Source organism: Lepidochelys kempii, chromosome 2 (assembly GCF_965140265.1).
Source record: "Lepidochelys kempii isolate rLepKem1 chromosome 2, rLepKem1.hap2, whole genome shotgun sequence".
Lineage (NCBI taxonomy): Eukaryota > Metazoa > Chordata > Testudines > Cheloniidae > Lepidochelys > Lepidochelys kempii.
Genome location: NC_133257.1, coordinates 90,070,403 through 90,089,207, shown reverse-complemented (window position 1 = coordinate 90,089,207; position 18,805 = coordinate 90,070,403).

Here is an 18,805-nt window from a genome sequence, read left to right as displayed (position 1 = left end):
GCTGCTATTTGTCATATAAATGATATAGTCAGTTACCAGAGGGCAAAAAATACAAGGTAACTTTCAGCTAAAGGGACAATTGTAGCTTTATTGGCACATCTTAGTGCAGGGCTTTATAAAAACAGCACAGTTGAAATTACAACACACTTGCCGTCTTATTCAGTTCTTCCATGAAAGTGGTGTCAGTTCCATTCTATACCCTAGCAGCGCATCTTGGACACTGTGAAGTGCTTTGTTATATTGTAACAATAAAATCAACTGGTGTCTGGAAGGCTATTTGATTTCTTCATACACCATAAAGAAAAGGTGGTAGTTGTTCTATAGGCTGGCAAGATTTCTGGTTGTGCTGAACATTCCTCTGTGGAGTGATTTACTCTTCAAAGTCTAGTTCTTCCTCACACCATGGCCATCATGTGACTCTATGCAGGGGTTACTGTAGAACCAGTATAGGGACTGGCTGGCCTAAGAGAGGCAATACCGTGTGTTCCCCTTTTCTAAACTGAAGAATAAGGTACTGGGAGTTAAATGTGGCTGGTGCGTAACGCTTCCAAAATGTACCAGCCAACCAGCCTACTTTGACCACTGTTGTCTCTCCTCCCTCCTTAATAGGCTCTTAGTTACTGGTGAAAAACTTGGTCGCAGAATGAACTTGACAGCCTTTTAGACTTGCAAAACGGCTCCTTCCTTTTCATTAATTGACTAAACAATCTTTCTACCTGACCTGTCATGCACTCCGTAGTTCAGCCATGTCAGTGCATGTACCTCCAGCTCAAGCTACAAAGGCCTTAGGCAATAGCATGATTTTGTGAAAGAGCTCATGCCTGCCAACAGTTTGGGGAAACGGAGCCCTAACTTGAAGGGCTGAGCTTTCTTGGTCAAGGCAAGAAATTCAAGTCTCAAGCAGGTGGATGCTAGGTAAAAATAAGAGAAACTATTAGACGTTGCATCTTATAAACTTCAGTGCTTATAGGCTGCAGGGTAGACATACCCTTAAAGTCAATGGAACCTTTAACCACTGACTTTGAACAGTATAAGGATCTGACCATAAATTCAATATGGATTTCCTATCATTGCAAACGGCCATATTTTGGAAGGTTAGTGGGGAAAAGATGGTTAGGAGACATGCTGCCAAGTTCCACACAATTTCAATCATTTTAAATTTTTGGCACTCTATACTAGTCTAAAAGGCATCTGTGCAGACTAAGAGGGAATGAGTACACAGTTGTTTAGACAGTAAACTATGAGGGGCATTGTCTCTTTATAGTCCACTTACCACTCGGCAACTCCTCGTGGCCAAGTGTGGCATAGCAGCTCTCTGGGCTGGTGCCCCCCGCCAACGGTCATTCCCCTTTCTGCAGCTCTTCCTCAGCCTGGCTTCAGCTCAGCCTACAGCCCTTATGTTGGGCTTGTGCACGCCTTTCCTTGGGACCATTAGTGGAGCCCAGTGCCACCTGCTACTCTTGGTTCGGGCTCAGGGCTGCTCCTTTTAGCTGGGGCAGTAGTTTTCCATGGGTGCTTTGTCTAGGTCCCTCTGTCTCTCCCAGGTCCCTGCTTGAAGTAATTTCCTTTCTCTCTGCTTTCTGCCTGGCTCTCTCCAGCCCTTTTCCCAACTGGGCTTTACCACCACTTAATCCTGGCTCTCGTTTTCCAGTACTGCAGCCACCTTCTGCTCTTTATGGGGAATTTGCCTGATTCCCCTCAATCAAGAGGGCTCAACCTCCAGCTCCCAGGGCAAGCCACCCTCATCTTACTTGAGCTTTGTAGGGTACTGGCACAATGGGCCCTGATGTCAGCTGAGGCCCGTTAAGAGCCTTAGTAATGATACATACCACTGGAACATATGAAAGGGGGCAGCACCTGTTGAGACTAGTCTCATTTCTACTGCTATGTGGTGGGGGGGGAGGGGCGCAAACCAGTTTAGTTGAATTCAGTTTTACTCCTTTTTAATTTCAAGTTTATAACTGCCTTGGTTTGTCAGTATGATTTAAACAAAAACCCATGGTCAGGCTCCAGGCTAGGACGGATTCATTTACCTTCTGAGGACAACATTTAAACCAGCACACTTAGAAGAAAACACTTTAAATCAAAGCATGTCTAGAAATTAGCCCTAAACTGGCTAGTTGTCAGCATTCAGCATGTTAAAACAACAAAAACAGCTACAGCATTGCTCATTTTTCTTGCTTTTCCTTTCTTAATATAAAACATAAGACGTGACCCCTCTCTCGTATGCTTGGTGTATTGCCTGTTTGCCAATGGCTTTTTTCTTCTCCCAGTGAATAACTGCAGCAGCTCGTATTCCTTCCAACAGCTTTGTCAGAGCAGTTTAAGTACCTGAAGTGAAGTAGAATCTAGTTACCACACGTTCATTTAGGGCAAACTTGAAAATTCTTTTTCTTTGTGCAATCAGCAGTGCTAGCAGGGAAGCCACCCTGCACTAACAGTAGGGTTGCCAGGCATCCAGGCTTTGACTGGAACGCCGGCTCGAAAAGGGACCCTGGTGCTGACTAGGCCATTAAAAGTCCGGTGGGTGGAGCAGTGAGGGCCCGGGGCTGAGGCAGGCTTCCTGATTGCCCTAGCTCCATGCAGCTCCCGGAAGCAGCTGCAAGGTCCTTGCAGCCCGCAGGCACATGGGCAGCCAGGGAGGCTTCTCACACTGCCCCTGCACCAGTGCCAGCTCCGCAACTCTCATTGGTCGGGAACCACGACCCATAGGAGCTGCGGGGGCGGTGCCTGTGGGCATGAGGGCAGTGCGTGGAGCTGCCTATCCGCCGGGACCTGGTGGCTGCAGTAAGCTTGATGAGGTGGGGAACAGTCAAATTGGTGCATACTTCAGCTGTTTTCCTAGCAGTTTTTATCTCCCTTTAATGGATAAAGTTGCTCAGGCTTTTTATACTTACGGTCCAAGTTTCTACTTTCCTAAGACACATGGGCTTGGTGAAATACAGGTGAGTAAGCAAGAAGCCCTGCTGTAGCAATCAGGTTCCAGAGAGTTCTAATTTAAGAATGAGGCTTTACTAAAGGGAGTGTTGCTTAATTATTATTTGTATTATCCCAAAGACTCCATTTGGCATAAGGTCCTCATGCAGGTGCTAGGTGCTGTACAAAAACATACAAAGATCTAGTTGCTGCCCTGAAGTGACTAATCAACAAAGGTGACAAAGCAAAAATTCAAGGGACATGTTTTCATGTAGAAAGGGGGAATCTGTGTGCCAGTGTAACACCGACAGACCCCCGCTCAGCAGCTCTGGAGCTTAGTGCATGAACCTCTATAGCATGAGCTAAAAGCTAACTGGCTCTTTGAGAGAGGTAAAAAATTAGTTTACTCTACAGCCTTAGCTAAGTGGTCTCCGTGCCACTAGATAGGACAGAACACCACACCCAGGAGGTGTGTAGGTTACGCTGGCATTCTAAGGGATGTTAGCGGATTTTTGCTCATCTCTTATTTACTGCTTTTCTATCTTTTTTCCCTTTTAAGTAAAAACCTAACATCTTAGTAAGAGCGCAGGGGCAACTGAGAAGGGTAAAGGCACTAGGGATTAGGCAGGGGCCCAAGAGGGGAATACATCTACACTGCAATTGAAAACCCATGGCTAGCATGTGCCAACTGACTTGGGTTGCAGGGCTCAGGCTAAGGGACTGTTTAACTGCAGTGCAGACATCCAGGCTCGGGCTGGAGCCTGGACTCTAGGAACCCATGAGATGGGAGGGTCCCAGAGCTCAAATATCTAGACCACAATTAAACAGCCTCTGAGACCTGCAAGTCCCATTCAGCTTGCAATTAGACACCTGTAGCTGGCCAATGCCGAGTAGACATACCCCGAGAGGCCCACTCAGCAGGCGTTTAGGGAGAAGAGTCGCCTCGAGCTACCAGAGACTTGAAGGAAGAAGGGACAGAATCACCAAGAGATTGGGAGAGTGAAAGAGAGATTTTCTGATGGAGAAGGTGAGAGGGGGATGTGGATTTGGATAGATGTTTTGGACTGCCAGAAAAACAGGCTATATGAAAAGGCCCCTTCTTATACAGTTTTGGAGCATGATTTGAATTTGGCTCGGGCCCTGTTTGGATTATTGTGACAGTGCTGGGTGGCGGAACTCAGGTATTCCTGGAGGCAACAGGCAGAGCTGGTTGCAATCTTTCAGCTGACCTTTTCGGTTAAGTAAAAAAGATGTAGTTTTGTCAGTGTTTCATGAAATCAGGTCACTTTCATCCAAAATTTTAATTTTTGATGAAAATACGGACATTTCAAACTGACATTTTTGTTGCCAGGTGGGCTTCTGAAGTCCAAAAAATGTGCATTTTTTCAGATTTTTTTTTACCCTCTCTTACGTTTTACTTGCCTTCCTCATTTCTTTTTCCACTGGAAAAAGGAGGAGAAGGGGGAAGGATAGACTACAAAATGGGGACAGTGTGTGTGAGGAAAGGTCTCTCCCTTTTCTACTCACTTTGCCCCACGTTTTTCAGGGGGGTAGAGAGGGAAGAGAACAGAGAAAGGCAAAACACACACACAATTCTGTTTTCAAAAGCCAAAATGAAATAAAAATTTCAATTTGAAATTAAAATTTCAGATTTTTCATCAAAATGTGAAGTTTTCTGTGAAAAAGTTGGAACAAAACTGTTTTGTTCAAGAGTTTTCTTGAAAATAAAATTGGATTTTTCCACCTGCTCCGGGAACAGGAAAAAAAAACAGTTTCACTCCAGAAGCGTTTGTGCTGTAGGTTGTTTAGAACGCCTTAAAATCCGGGCTAATCAGACAGGGATTCTTTACATCATATTCTTTTTCCATTTCAATTAAGAGAATTTTTATTTAGTCCTTTTGTGGTTATTGAGTGAGACATTTCATCATTTCACAAGTGCCTTTCATCCGGGAACCATCTAAAAACCATTAAGATACCCAACAGCGTGGCTGTGAGGTTAGATGAACATTATTATATGGAGGGGGATGTTAAGTGACTTGTAGGAGGACAGGAACTAAGGTGAAGGGAGAACAGCAAGTCAGGAAATGAGTTGGATAAAAACATTGAAGTTCTAAGGAGGTTTCTGCTATGCTTGAAAATAATATTTTTAACAGTGTGAGAGGTAATTTGAAATAAATGGTTTGGGAGGTTACTGACCAGGATGAACAAACTGCGTGGAATTGGATTCAGCTAGTCAACCAAATGCATTTATTTCGCAGACGAACTGCAAATATTTCTCTTCTTCTTGCATAGCTTCGTAGACATCTTTATCCTGTGCGGATATTACTACAAGTTTTAACAGCTGAATTCACAGGTGGACAGCTGCGTGCATAGCACCTGCAAAAAATAAAAATAAGGTGATTTTAAAGCTAATCATTAGAGGATTGCAGCGGCCATGTATAGAGACACTCATGTTCCAGGCTACAACTAAAGCACCAACATTCTTTATGAGTTGCTCACACATTAAGATGCACTGGAGATAGGCACACAGAAATCCCTGTGTCCTGAACTCATGAGAAGATGATTGGAAACCTGAGGCAGACAGTCCACAGCCAAAGTTCACCATACACTAAAGTAGAGGAGCCCCAGCACGTGTAGATGCGTAGCTCTAACCTGGCCTTGGTCGCTAACCCTCTCTTACTGCCTTCCCCCCTTGCCAACAATGCCAGATTTGATGCCTCATTCATTTCTTTCTCCTGCTCCAGTCTTGGTGCCATCCTCCTTGCAACCTTCTGTGTATTGGGAATGTCCTTGCAATCCACCACCATCCTCTCCAGTCAAAGCCTTCTGAAAGGACCCACAAATCTGAATATTACCAAACTGGGAGAAATAAAAAGTTATCTAAACCAACTTAGTCCTCTAGGTCTCCCACTGCATCTTGCCTTCCTCCATCTATCTTCTACACTATGGGCTCATCCTCAGATGGCTGATTCTTGGCTGTCTCCACTTGGTGTAATTTAGAGATGCCTCTAGGCTACACTAAATTATGCAGGTTTGTAAAAGCCCGTTAGGGGCCATTACACAAGCTGGGGCTCAGCAGAGTACAGTGTACTCCAGCTACATTTGCATGTAAAACTTTGTATGAATTCTGCATAAGAGGATTTGGCTCAAGTGGTGGAGGTTGTTTTGAAAGAGAATTATGGGTCTAGCAGAGGCAATGCATGGGGGGGACATGTGGGGTCAAGTGCCCCCCCCCCAGATTGGCCTGCTGAGGGAGGGGGGAGGGGCTCCTTTCTTCCACTCCACCTACCCCCTCTCCCTGCGAGCCGGGCTGGGCAGTGACCGGAAGGGGAAGGACCTGCTGCTTCTCTTGCTGGCTGCTCTGAAGTGGCTCCCTGCCAAGCACAGCTGCCAGGGAGAGTGGCTGAATATGCCCCGGGGGGGGCATGGGGGGAAGAGGCACAGTGGGAGAAAGAACCTCCTCCCCACTGCTCCCAGGTAACATGGAGCAGGGAGAGTGCAACAGCCCTGGGCTGGGTGCAGGGGTGGGGTGTCGCTGGGCAGAGAACACACATGGGGCGGTCACGTGTCCTCCCCTTTAGAGATTGTGTACCCCCCACCCCGGGGAGGCATGAGTAGTCTATGTCCTAGGCCTAGAACTGAGTTTTCTGTAATAATGGTCTCATTTGCAGCACATGAATTCGTTACAACACACAGGGGTTTTATCCACCTTCATACTTCTGGTGGCTCATTTATTTTTCAGACAGCTACCTCATATTCAGAGGGGAACAGACAATCTGATCGAGGAAGCTGCCAGAACACATGCGGCATGTTCACAGTGATACGCTATTCAAACTCTTGTAACAATACATTTGGGGAAAGCACACTTGTTATATTAGACAATGAATTATGCTGCTTTGTGGCTACAAGAGTGATGTAACTCAGTAAATTATTAATGACCCTTTTCAGATGACTTTGTTTCTAAATATGTTGCAGGCCAACGCAGTGTATTTGCAGCAACATCTCTCCACCACGGCTATTGAAAAACCAGCATATTCAGCTTGAAACCTGAGCAGGCTTTAGCATGAAGTGCTCCAAGTAAGATCAGGACAAAGGTGACCTTGGAGATCATTCTTCTTTTCAGACACAAAGGAGACCTCCGGTGAGACACTAATTGCTCATCACAGCTGACTCCTTTCCATTTACATTCTTTTGAAAAGAATGCCTTTCAGTAAAAGATGGCCTTGGAAGGGACACTGATTAGTGACAGGTTTCAGAGTAACAGCCGTGTTCGTCTGTATTCGCAAAAAGAAAAGGAGTACTTGTGGCACCTTAGAGACTAACCAATTTATTAGAGCATAAGCTTTCGTGAGGAAGTGAGCTGTAGCTCATGAAAGCTTATGCTCTAATAAATTGGTTAGTCTCTAAGGTGCCACAAGTACTCCTTTTCTTTTTGATTAGTGACACAGCACCAAAGCTTAACACAGGCCCTTCATGAGCCAGCTGGCTGCTGGTGGACTTTTGGTTTTAGGGTAGCAGTAGAAGTTAAAGGTGAACTGCAAAGCAAAAAATTAAAGGTGAGGCCCAGACTTCATTGCTAAAACATCTCCTCTAACCTGGCAGTTAGAATTTTTTTTTTTTAAATGGAAACTTTGTGGTATTTTCTGATTTACTGAGGATATCCCCAGCATACTCTACCTAAAATCTCACTGTAACCTGTACAATCCATGGAATTTGTGATGTGACAGAGTGATGCAAGCGGATATCGTCAATGACCCAGGAAAAACAGTGGTCACCATTAAGAATTCAGCTTCTGCCAAAAGATGTTAGAATGGCTCGAGTTCATTCTTATTCTAAGCACAGTAGAAAGACGACTGCCCAACTATCACAGTGTGGTCAGTGAGGGCAAATGCTTAATAGTGATCACTGTACCTACAGGATTTCAAAGATTGTTTGTTTTAAAAGGTTAGTTATGTATTCAGAGCCTACCACTGCTTTCATTCTTAATCCATAATACACAATACCAACATTTTCAGAGACAGATATCATCTCGTACACAGGAAACTGGTTTTTTGCTCCTTCATATTATGGAATAAATATGGCACTGGCAAAAACTGTAGAAGAGTCAATGGTCTTATGCAAACTCACAGAAAAATGCAAGGTTTATAAATATCTCTGTACCTCAGTGCAACAGAGGAGGAAATATTAAAGAAAACACATTGTTTAAACCCCCTTCACACATGCACTAACAAGACAAAATCCTCATATGCAGTATGTAACAAAGCATTATGCAACCCCACTTTCTCCTCCTCATGCTGGCCAACAACTATGACATTTGTACCTGTAGGGCTCTCTTCCCCTTGCAGCAGAGGCTGCACCATTGAGATAGCAAAAACTACCTTTACAACTGCCTCACACTACCAAATCCCTTCCACTGCCCTGAGAGTTTTGGAGCGATCGTATTCTCAGAAGCTGCTGGAAGCCTACGACAGAGCTCTCAAACTGCACCATCTCCACAAGCCACCCAACCCTAATGTAGTCACAGATCTTGCTCTAGCTGAGAAGGTGGATGAACGTCACAGAAATTGTTTTAACTAGCCAAGATGCAACTGCGCTCCAGTCTTGACATGGAGACACTCAATTTACAGGCATCAAAGAGACCACAGTAATTGTTTTTGGCAACTGTACCAGAGCAAATAGGCTGCCACTGCAGGCACCCAAAATGGAATGACAAAGCCATTGGTTCTTCCTTGGGAGGCGAAATTCATTTCAGACTGTTTTTGTCATCCTTATTAGTCCAGACGTTTTCTTTGTTGTTCTCTGCTGGACTTGCAATTAGATAATGTTGATTAAAAACCCCATTCTTAGTACTTGAAAGCCATATTTCTCCTGTTCGTTTTAGACAAGCTCCATAGTCATTCCTGTGGTTTTATGTATCTACTTCTACTATTCCCAACTGAAAACTGGTGTTATTGGTCTGGTTCCAAATGACTAGAGGAGAACACTGACCCCATCAGTCTGCCTGACTTGTCGTGGGCTTACAGAAGGAAGAAGAAATGGCATTCAGATGGCTGCCAGCAATGGAACAATATCAGTTCATGAAGTTTGGCCCTAGATCCAAAGTTCAGAGCCAGAATATCAGTTCAAAGCCATTTCTACTGAGAAAACACACTGTACCGCTGCATCAGAAGTCAGGGGGACTTTTGGGGAGGGGAAAAATGACTATCACAGAGAACAGTACAATTTTTTTCCCCAAAAGTCAGCTGGGTGCAGAAATAGATGCAGTGAATCCTGACACTATCACCTTGTCTAGATGAACAGTTAGTGTGGGACATGTAACTCTACAGCACAGTGCTGGGTCCCATGTGTGGACCCTGCTCCCGTGCACTAGAAGTTCTCCGGGGCATTTTCATCTACTCTGCTTTGACATGGGGTTAGAGCAAAATGCCCTTGGGAACTTTTAGTGCACAGTAGCAGATCCGTGTGAGACAAGCTCATGCCCTGCAGATGTACATCCCAGATCGCCATGCACCATTATGTTCAGCTAGACAAGCTGTAAGTGAACGCTGACCAACTCTAGGGTCACAAACATCTGCTTGCTGCTCACAAACCTCAAGAACTTCAGTGCAGAGCATGAAAACTTTCAGGATATTGCACTGTCCACCATTCAACATGCTTCTCCCCCATCAAGTTTTGCTTATGGATTTGGAGTCCATTAGAAATCAAAATAAAGCAAGAAAGAGGGAGTTTGAATTGCAGCAAACACCCAAAGTCACGCCTACCCTCCTATGTGCACAATCACCGCTGGAACGGGCTGTGTCAAACACGAAAGGACTTGATGGCCTGACCAACTCCAGGCAGTGATGGGACCAGTGTAATTATTATGGCTGCTCAGGGCTGTGGTACACCAAACCTTTTAAGGTACAGTAGTGCAGCAGATAAGCCATGAGTTGGAGGCAAGCACTGAAGGAACTTCAGCTGCTAAGCCCTGGACAGGTCCAAGGAACCATTCAGCTATGTGGCTAAAGTGAAGGGATATTTTACTAGGGCTGGCAGAAAGGAAAGGTTGTAAATCCCCTAGATACGCTGGCTTAACCAGTTAGGGTTGCACACAATGGTCCAATTAAAAGGTTGGATTTCCCTACATCTAGCGTCTAGGGTGCCCTCTCTGGCCAGACCTCTAATAAAGAAAAGGAGTACTTGTGGCACCTTAGAGACTAACCAATTTATTTGAGCATGAGCTTTCGTGAGCTACAGCTCACTTCATCGGATCCGATGAAGCTTATGCTCAAATAAATTGGTTAGTCTCTAAGGTGCCACAAGTACTCCTTTTCTTTTTGCGAATACAGACCAACACGGCTGCTACTCTGAAACCTCTAATAAAGGCTTTTCTGGCTAGGACCGTCTGTGGTGCGTCTACTCCCTCCCCCGGCCATTTGAGGGACATTGCTTCACCAGTGGTATGACAGCACCTCCTGCACAACTCTCTAGAGCAGCTTCTCCAGCCCACAGTGGTAGCTAGGCTATAAGCAGCCCACCCACAGTCCCTGGCCGCATACAGTTGTCTATTACTAGGACAGTAGCCTGTTCTCTTGGGTCAGAGCGCACTGACTATTTCCCAGATTAATGCACAGGGTCTAAGGCACTTTGGCTGCAATATGTCACTTTAAGAGTCTGGGCTAATCCTTGTGCCCTTGGAGTTCTCATCAGTCCATGCTCTGCTCAGCTATCTGGCTGCAGTTCTCACCCCAGTCTCATTCCATGCTGCTTCTCCAAGTCTTGCAGTGACCTGAACCTGAAGCCAGTTGCAGGCTGCTCTGCCAATGGTTCTCTAGCTCCTACTGCAGCTTGCTCCCCTGCTCAGCTTCCAGCTTGGCTGCTCTGATCCTAGCTCATGATGCAGCCAGGGCTTACAGAGAAAGGTTCCTTCCTGGACCAGGGTGTTTCTGGAGTTTCTGTTTTCTTGCCCCATTGGCCTGGGAAGAAGGAGGTGGTGTGCACCTGTGTGGCCATGCTGGCAGGTCATGGGAGAGAGGGGAATGGTGGTTTTCCACTTAATGGATTCAGTCATAGCCTTTTGGGGGTCAGAACCCTAGGGACTCACCGCAGAAGTGCAGAATTTAGGATAACGGGCAGGCCTAGGACTACTGGAAACATGAATGTGAGTTGGAAGGTGGACTTGAGGGGTTTTATGGGAGTGAGCTGGCTTTTCAGCAACCTGCTGGTGCCATGAATACAGCTTACCTATACAGGCTGCAAGAACCACAGCATGTTGGGAGCGGTGGAGTCCCCAAGTGGCAGGCATGACAGGGAACCTGGCAAAGCGCAGCGAGAATGCCACAGCAGTAACTAACTATTCCCACTAACATGAAATGCTACTTTCTGGAAGGCCCCTCAACAAACCAAAGCCACAAGGAAGGAAAAGAAACCTTCTTTGCTAGGAATCTAAGTCAAAAACAATGGAAGGGCGAGGGAAGAAAGGAAGTGAGGGAGGCCAAGTTGGTTGTGGACAAATGCCAACTAACCCAGCTATTGAATAGTGCCACTCAGCCTAAAGGAGGGCGAGGGGAAGATTGTACATGTAGCCCAGCTGACAGGTCTCCAAGCGGCAGCAGGTGTGGAACAAGGTAAGCGACCCTAAAGAGCACACAAGGTGCACTTGGTGGTGGACAGAGGCAGCCTGCTTCTCTCCAGAGCCACCTTTTACAGCAACCCCAGCTGGCACTCCCATTGCCTCTAAGAGGTGTTGGCAGTGACCATCTGGATCGCTAGTTCCACCTGAACCCACCAGCATTAGCATCCAACCTGACTAAAAACCAGGAAAGTCTAATTTCTGCCCCTGAAGTTCAGAAGCAAAATGAGGTTCCAACACCCTCTCGTTCCTGGGGCAGGCGCACATTAGCATTCACCCCTGCCTCTGAGGAGGGTGATGCTAGGTGGCGAAGAGGCCATCTTTGCTGTGAACTCACCCCACAGAACGCAAGCACCAGCCATTTTAACGCTGAAGTGAGGTATCCATGCTGGGGCATTCTTATTTCTTCATAGCTCACCACCACATACTGGATTGCCTTTTTGCAAAGTCGGGGGGAAAGTGCTGCCACTTTAATATTTACAACAACTGCAGAACTCAAAGAAGTTTTGCCTAGGCAGGCTCCATGTCTCTTCCTTTCATCTCAGGCTATGAATACCTGCAGCATGAAACACACCGCAACGCACTGCTTAATAGCCTGTACCATCACTTTAAGCATGACCCATGTCAGCCCAGCTACGATTCCATTAGTGCGCAAGGAGATATTTTAGAGATTTTACATATATACATAAAATCACCTAACCCAAAGGTGATGGATTTATCGTGATACTTCATATTTTCAGGACATCATAAAGCATATTTAATATTCTTATTTTTCAATATAGCTCAGTTGGAGGATGAAGTAGAGTTCTATGCTTTGAGATCACAGCCCAACATAATACTTGAAAGGAGAAATAAATTGATTAAAAAAAATCAGTGAAGTTCAGCAGAAAGGGGAAATATTACTTAAGAAAGTATCTTCTTCTTAAGAACACTAGCACTATAAGAAAAATAAATTAACACTGGAGATAACATTTAGATATTAAAAACAAGGCAAGAAACAACTGTATATCTAATGTTGATTCCTGATGTGTAAAACCAAAATTATTATCCACCTTAGGGAGCTGGGAGAAACACTCCCTTTGCTCATTCTTATGGGAGGAAAGAATCCCATTTACTTTCCCAGTGTTTCCTGCTTCTATCAGTTATTTGTATATCGTCATGTACTCTAAATGTGACATGTCACCAAACAACTCAGCTGCTCAATGTTTCTGAATAAGCAAGTCCAATATCAGCTCTGAAAGAACAATGTTTCTGCCTGTGGGCAACTGTGTGTAAGGCAGCACTATTTGCCTTTTTGATTCACTAGTAATTCTCAAAAAAATTCTCACCAGAAAAGCAAAATTCCATTATTTGTTGCAGATTAGATGAGGTTTCCCCAATGGTGATAGTCATTTAATAGTGTGTACCCTCTACTACTTCACCCACGGGCACACATCTTACCATCACCACAACTATTGTACACACACCACATAGGCCACACACCACAACCTTAACTCTGCCCTCTAGGGATATCAGTCTTCCAGCATCTCCTTACCAAACTATCCCCTACAAACAGCAGACTACCTCAACCTTTCCTTCCTCACATGGCCTTCTCTCACTACTCTCAGTTGTGGATATTTGGCGAGTTCTCTGTTAGTATTTTCATTGTCTAGGCAACACATGTAAACACAGCAACATATGGTTTTACTACTCTAAAGTTATGCAGAGGTCATTACTTAGATACTATGGCAATAGGCAAAATAGAAAAAATGGTAAATGGGTGAATAGACAGAAGAGATTAACAACACAAAGAAAATCAGTACAAGTTTTATGGGGTATTTGTATCCACGAACAGCAGAAAAGTGTGTCAAATCATGGTATATTGTATGATGCATCTCACTATTAATGCTCACCATTGTTGTTGATTTTCCTATTCATTAATTATGAAACATATCAAGCCAGATTGAGGACCCTTGGAATTCATTCAGTATATGATTCAGCTGCATTTCACAGAAATTTATCCATAAAGAGTCAATCAAACTGGAGGGTTGGCTCAGGTTTTCTAAAATTCTGCCAAAGATGAATGCAACCAACTGTCTAAGGCTAGTTAGTTTTGCTACAGCTTCCAGTTTTTCTTTAAAAGACATTCAGAAATGACAGGGAGCACAACCCTTGCAGAGAGGTCCTGAAGCCTTCCAGGTTGGCAGAAGACACGAGGGACAGTTTGCAGAACAAGAATATGATGTCCATTCGCTTCCCACCTGGAAGTTAAATATAACATGCCACCAGAATGTGAAGATGGAAATAATTCCTGGCATTCCACTGCCATTCATTTTTGATAGTGTATTTAAATCCTATTTGTACTCAAGACTTGTCAAGGAATTTCTCATTCATGTGGTTGGGGGAGGAAGAGATCTGGTCCTTTTTATAGTTTATAAAGTGTCATGTACTTCTACATTGTATAAATTGTTAAAAGGAATTTACTCACAGATGTTTAACACATTGAATTTAATTATCATCAATAAGATTGAGAAATTAGTTCATAAAAGGCCAGAAAATTCAGAATCATGGATTCCCAAAGCAATCATGGGAATAACTCAGCTATAACTCAGGTCCCTTGTACATACAAAATAGAAGAGGGATGATTCAGATGCCATCAAGGTTATAATTCACGATTTAATTTATCATCTGAATTCTTACAGCCAGCTGGATCTGAATTTAGATCTAGCATCTGAACCAAAATGGCTGGAATCTCACCACTTCTCTGTTCTAAAAGGAGCCACGCTGGCTTAGTTTGAGGGGCTGGGTGGAAGCCGATCAGCCAGCAAAGGAGTCCAGCTAGACTCAGGAGCCTACTAGTACCTGTTATGTAGACTCATCTCTCCCCCATATTGGAGTAACTGCGTGGGCTACTTCAAACCCAAGGCACTGGGAGACACAGGACGCAATCTCCACAGAGACCCTTGGGGATAGGGAGCTTTTCTGCAGGAGCCTACCACCTCTTCTGGGGCTCCATAGGTTGATAACACAACTACCCCACAGTCCTCTCCCCTTCCTGAGGATCAGCCAGGCCAGCAAGAAGCCAGTGGCACATTGACCACACTAAGAAGTCAATACAGTACAGTGGTTGGCACTAAGTAGCCAGCATTAATCAGCAGTTTCCACACTACTGCAGACAAGATCCACTATTGTGATACGTCAGGCACTGTGGTGTGGTATCACGCTGGCTTTTTGAACTCGTAGCCATTCTTTTTTCAAACTCTCTAACCCTCGTGCCTTGCTCAGGCAAAACTCCCATGAGCCTCAATGGGAATCTAGCTAAAGAGTCTAAAAATCAGACTCTCTGCAATTTGTAAGCCATAATGGGGGACGGTAGCGAGGGGCTGCTGTTTTAGCTCTATACCATTAATCTTTCACTGGCTGGTTCAGGCTAAAGCAGTATGCACAGTGTCCAGGATCAGACCCTTAGTTTAGATAAAGCATTTAATCAAATCACTCTAGGTGTAATGTTACAATATTAAATATACAATCACCTGAAAACAGGCACTTCGCTTTATAGTGGCCAAAGTGACTACTGTTGTCCAGCCAACTTAATTTCAAACGGATCAGCTTCTCAACCGATTAAGCTTTCAGATTCCAACACCCTTTCTTAGTGCCTTCCGTATTAGCTGTACCTGTTAAAAATACTATTAAACAAAATCTGTTGCTGGAATTTAAGGCAGTGGTTCTCAAATTATTCTCCAGGGACTGCCAGTGGCTTGCAGAATGCTTTTGTTTCATCCCAAAGAAAACACTTTGAGAAACAAGCAGTGAAGTGTAGAGTTGCTAAGGGAAGTGCCATAGAAATCCTCTTCTAACCAACGGCAAGATGAAAGCTAAAAACAAGTGAAAAGTAGAGACTGGCTAAAGCTAACCACATTATCTCATAGACCTCTCCATACAACCATTCAGCACCTAATCAGGTACTAAGGATATAATCCTGTGCTTTTCAGCAGTGTTCAAATCAGAGTCATGGAAGGTTGGACTATCTTTACAGCTTTGGTCTACAGTCATAAAGAAATTGCCCCACGCAAGCAGCTGATTCCATTAAGCAGGGTGAAAAATTAAAGAAAACACGAAGTCTGCAATTATGTGAGTCATACACAGCGAGTACCCTTTGCTCCAGTTCCTACAGTAACATACCAGACATTTGACCTCAACTTTGCTATATTATGAGCAAAGCAACCACTGTGAATAGAATCCTTTTTAACTATCTGTGCAGCTCTCATTGGGGGACCAATGTAGTCTCCCTGGTACTCACACAAAACACCCTTTATTACTCTGCTAACAGAAGATTTGTGACTCCAGGGAAGAATGTGCTGATCTCACTCAATTCAAAGAGTAGGAAGGCATAGTCTTAATGGAGAAACCAAGTCTATAATTTAGGATACTTTTCAGAGAGGGAAGGGCCCTCTTCTCTCTAGCACATTTAGACAATGGGACAAAGGGAAGGAAAGAAAATGATCAGTTAATGAAAGAACTTGCTCACAGTAGCAGCAAGTTTGTTGGCTTCTACGTATAAAATCCTCATTCAATAAAAAGACTGGCAGAGAGGTTGTTGGAGTTTGTTTTTTTGTTTGTGTGTTTAATTGGAGGCTGGAGATTACATAAATATCATGCAGCTGATCTTGAAGCCACTACTGGGATTTCTAGGAGATTAGGAGAAACAGTTCTATTCAGAGAAATGAGACCAAATCTCTCTTTTTTTTGCCAAGAGTTTTTCCATGGATTCGAAGGAGAGACACCCACACTTCTGGCCCAGTAACCTGCGTATGGAAATTAATATTCCCAGTGCTGATATTGTGTTCCTGTGACCCAGTCTCTTTGTATTCATCATTGGCATGTACTTAATTTATTTACAGACTGCATACTCAGAGCAAGTAAAATAAACCAGATCAGTGAGCAGCTTACGTGAACACAGACCATTAGCACTAGCTAGAGCCAAAACCAATGGACTAAATCACCCACATGGACCTCATGCTGTTGGCTGGGAGCATTCTGTAATGAAAAATGGGCAGGGGTGATTATTGTGCATTTGAACTAACACACCAGCCAGCCCTTTCTCTCTTAGTCACACAGGTAAAGATGCACACAGGACAAGGATTGGGGAGGAAAGAGAAGGACTGGATGCATTGCTAGGATCAGACTTTTTAGCAAGTATTAAAAATGACATCACAAGTCAGAAATAAGGGCAACAGAACCATGAATGGATTCCACAGCCTAGCTAGAGGGGGAGGAGAGGGAAGGCTTGCTACAGCCCCCTCCACACAACCTAAGATGGGGACAGGGCTACCAGGTGGCAGCCAAGAGCATAGAGAAGGGGGCTGAGAAGCTGCAATATGTGGCTACCACGGGGGGACTGGGGGTGTGTTCTATCTAGTTAGCGTTCTACCATGCCCATCACTACGGTATCTGAGCATACAAATCCATGGTGGAGGGCTCCAGGAAGTCTGATGCATGACGAAGAGGAATGGGGAACCTCCAACTTACTGTGTACAGTTAGGTAGTGGTGCCCCTAGGTCAGGGTGGCATAGGACAGGTTAAGGGAAAAGAGATGGAGGGATAGTAACCAACATGCAAGGTTTCAGAAAAGGACGAACTCCTCCAAAATGCCTCTGACCAGCCCCGCTATATGTTGGGGGTGAGGGGTGGAATTTCCTTCTGGCTATTGTAAGTGGCCAAGTGAAGTTTCGGAGTGCAATGAAGAGCGCCACCAGATTGCTGTAAATTATGCCACAGGTTAGATTCTATGTCAATGGTGGACCAGCGTTGTGGAGCCAAGCTGCATCGTGCCCACTCTCCACCCTGGAAGCAGTGAGGGGGAGCAGCGCCACAGGGTACATCAGCACACTCCTTATGGTGACATGTAGAGTCCACACAGCATGCCCCTCCCCACCCCAACCCCAGCAAGGGTATAAATAGCAGTGTACACACTGTTTAGGCCAGTAAAGATACAGCTGACTCCTTACAGTACATAGCCTACACAGCTCTCTACATGCCCAAGCAGTGCCTCCCCTGTCTATTCTCAGCACCGTAGTGTCCTGTTGTCTCCCCACTGCCAGAGCCTTTTACTGCAACGTGTAGCTACATATACCCTACACATGGCCATCAGTGGTGTGCAGACTCACCAACAGTTCCTCTATGCCAGGGGAATTTGTGGCTAGATTACAACTCCTTTGTATTGCCTAAGTGGCACAACAGGGTCGTAACTGATCTTAAAAATTTGGTCCATATGTCCTTCATAATTTCTGTGTACAAACAAACAAAAAAACCTTCCTTAAGATGCCTAGAGTACTTAACACCATTAACTACTACCTGAGCAAGAATTATCATGCGAGAGAGAGAGAGCGAGCGAGCAAGCACACGCAAGTTGAAAGCCAGGAATTTCAAAGCTAAGATTCAAGTTAAAAGTTAACTGCAACACCTTATTGCTCCGGCCCTCTCCTGGGGTCACGTAGTGGGTCATGGTGCAATGAAGTTTGAAAACCCTGCTCGACTGAAATTGCTCAAAAAGTCTCTTCCTGGCTAAATCTCAGAACCATCCTCCTTCACCTCAGCCTGCTGGTTGGCTATTTCAAAGCCAGCCAAGCTCTTCTTGAAATCTTGTTCTCCCTTGCCTTTTGTGACTGTCTTCTGCTGGGTCTCCTCCTACCTCTCTAATTGCTCCTTCAGAGGATTCTGTTCATCCCCACCCAGCTTTCTATTGAGATGGTGCATCATCCCTGGCCCCCTCCTCTACATTGTCTCTGCATTTGACTGAGATCATACAAAGTTTTAGCCAACATTTTCACACTGATGGCTCACAAATCTTTTCCCCACTCTGGATCTGCCTCTTTCTATCCAAACTAGAATCTCAGCCTCTCTTTCTGACACTTCTTTGTGGATGCTCAGTTGTCAAGCCAAACTCAGCCTGGCCAAGACTGAGCTCTTGATTTCTCCCATCTCTCAGTCACTGTAGACACCTCAGTCACAGAACCAGAGCATCATCTTAGACTCAGCCTTCTCCCTATGACCACACATCCAGGCTCTGTTTAAATCTTGCCACTTCCTCCTATACAAGATCTGGCCTTTCCTCCGTCCACACATCTAAAACTCATCCAAGTCCTTATTCTCTTGCATCTCAACTACCGAGTCCTGTCCTCCCTTCTAATTCTGTTCAAAAAGCTGTTGCAAAAATCGTTTGCCTGGCTTGTTGTTTATACCATGTCACCCCACTTCTTTGTATCCAGCCACAGGATCATGATTTTCCACAACGCCAAA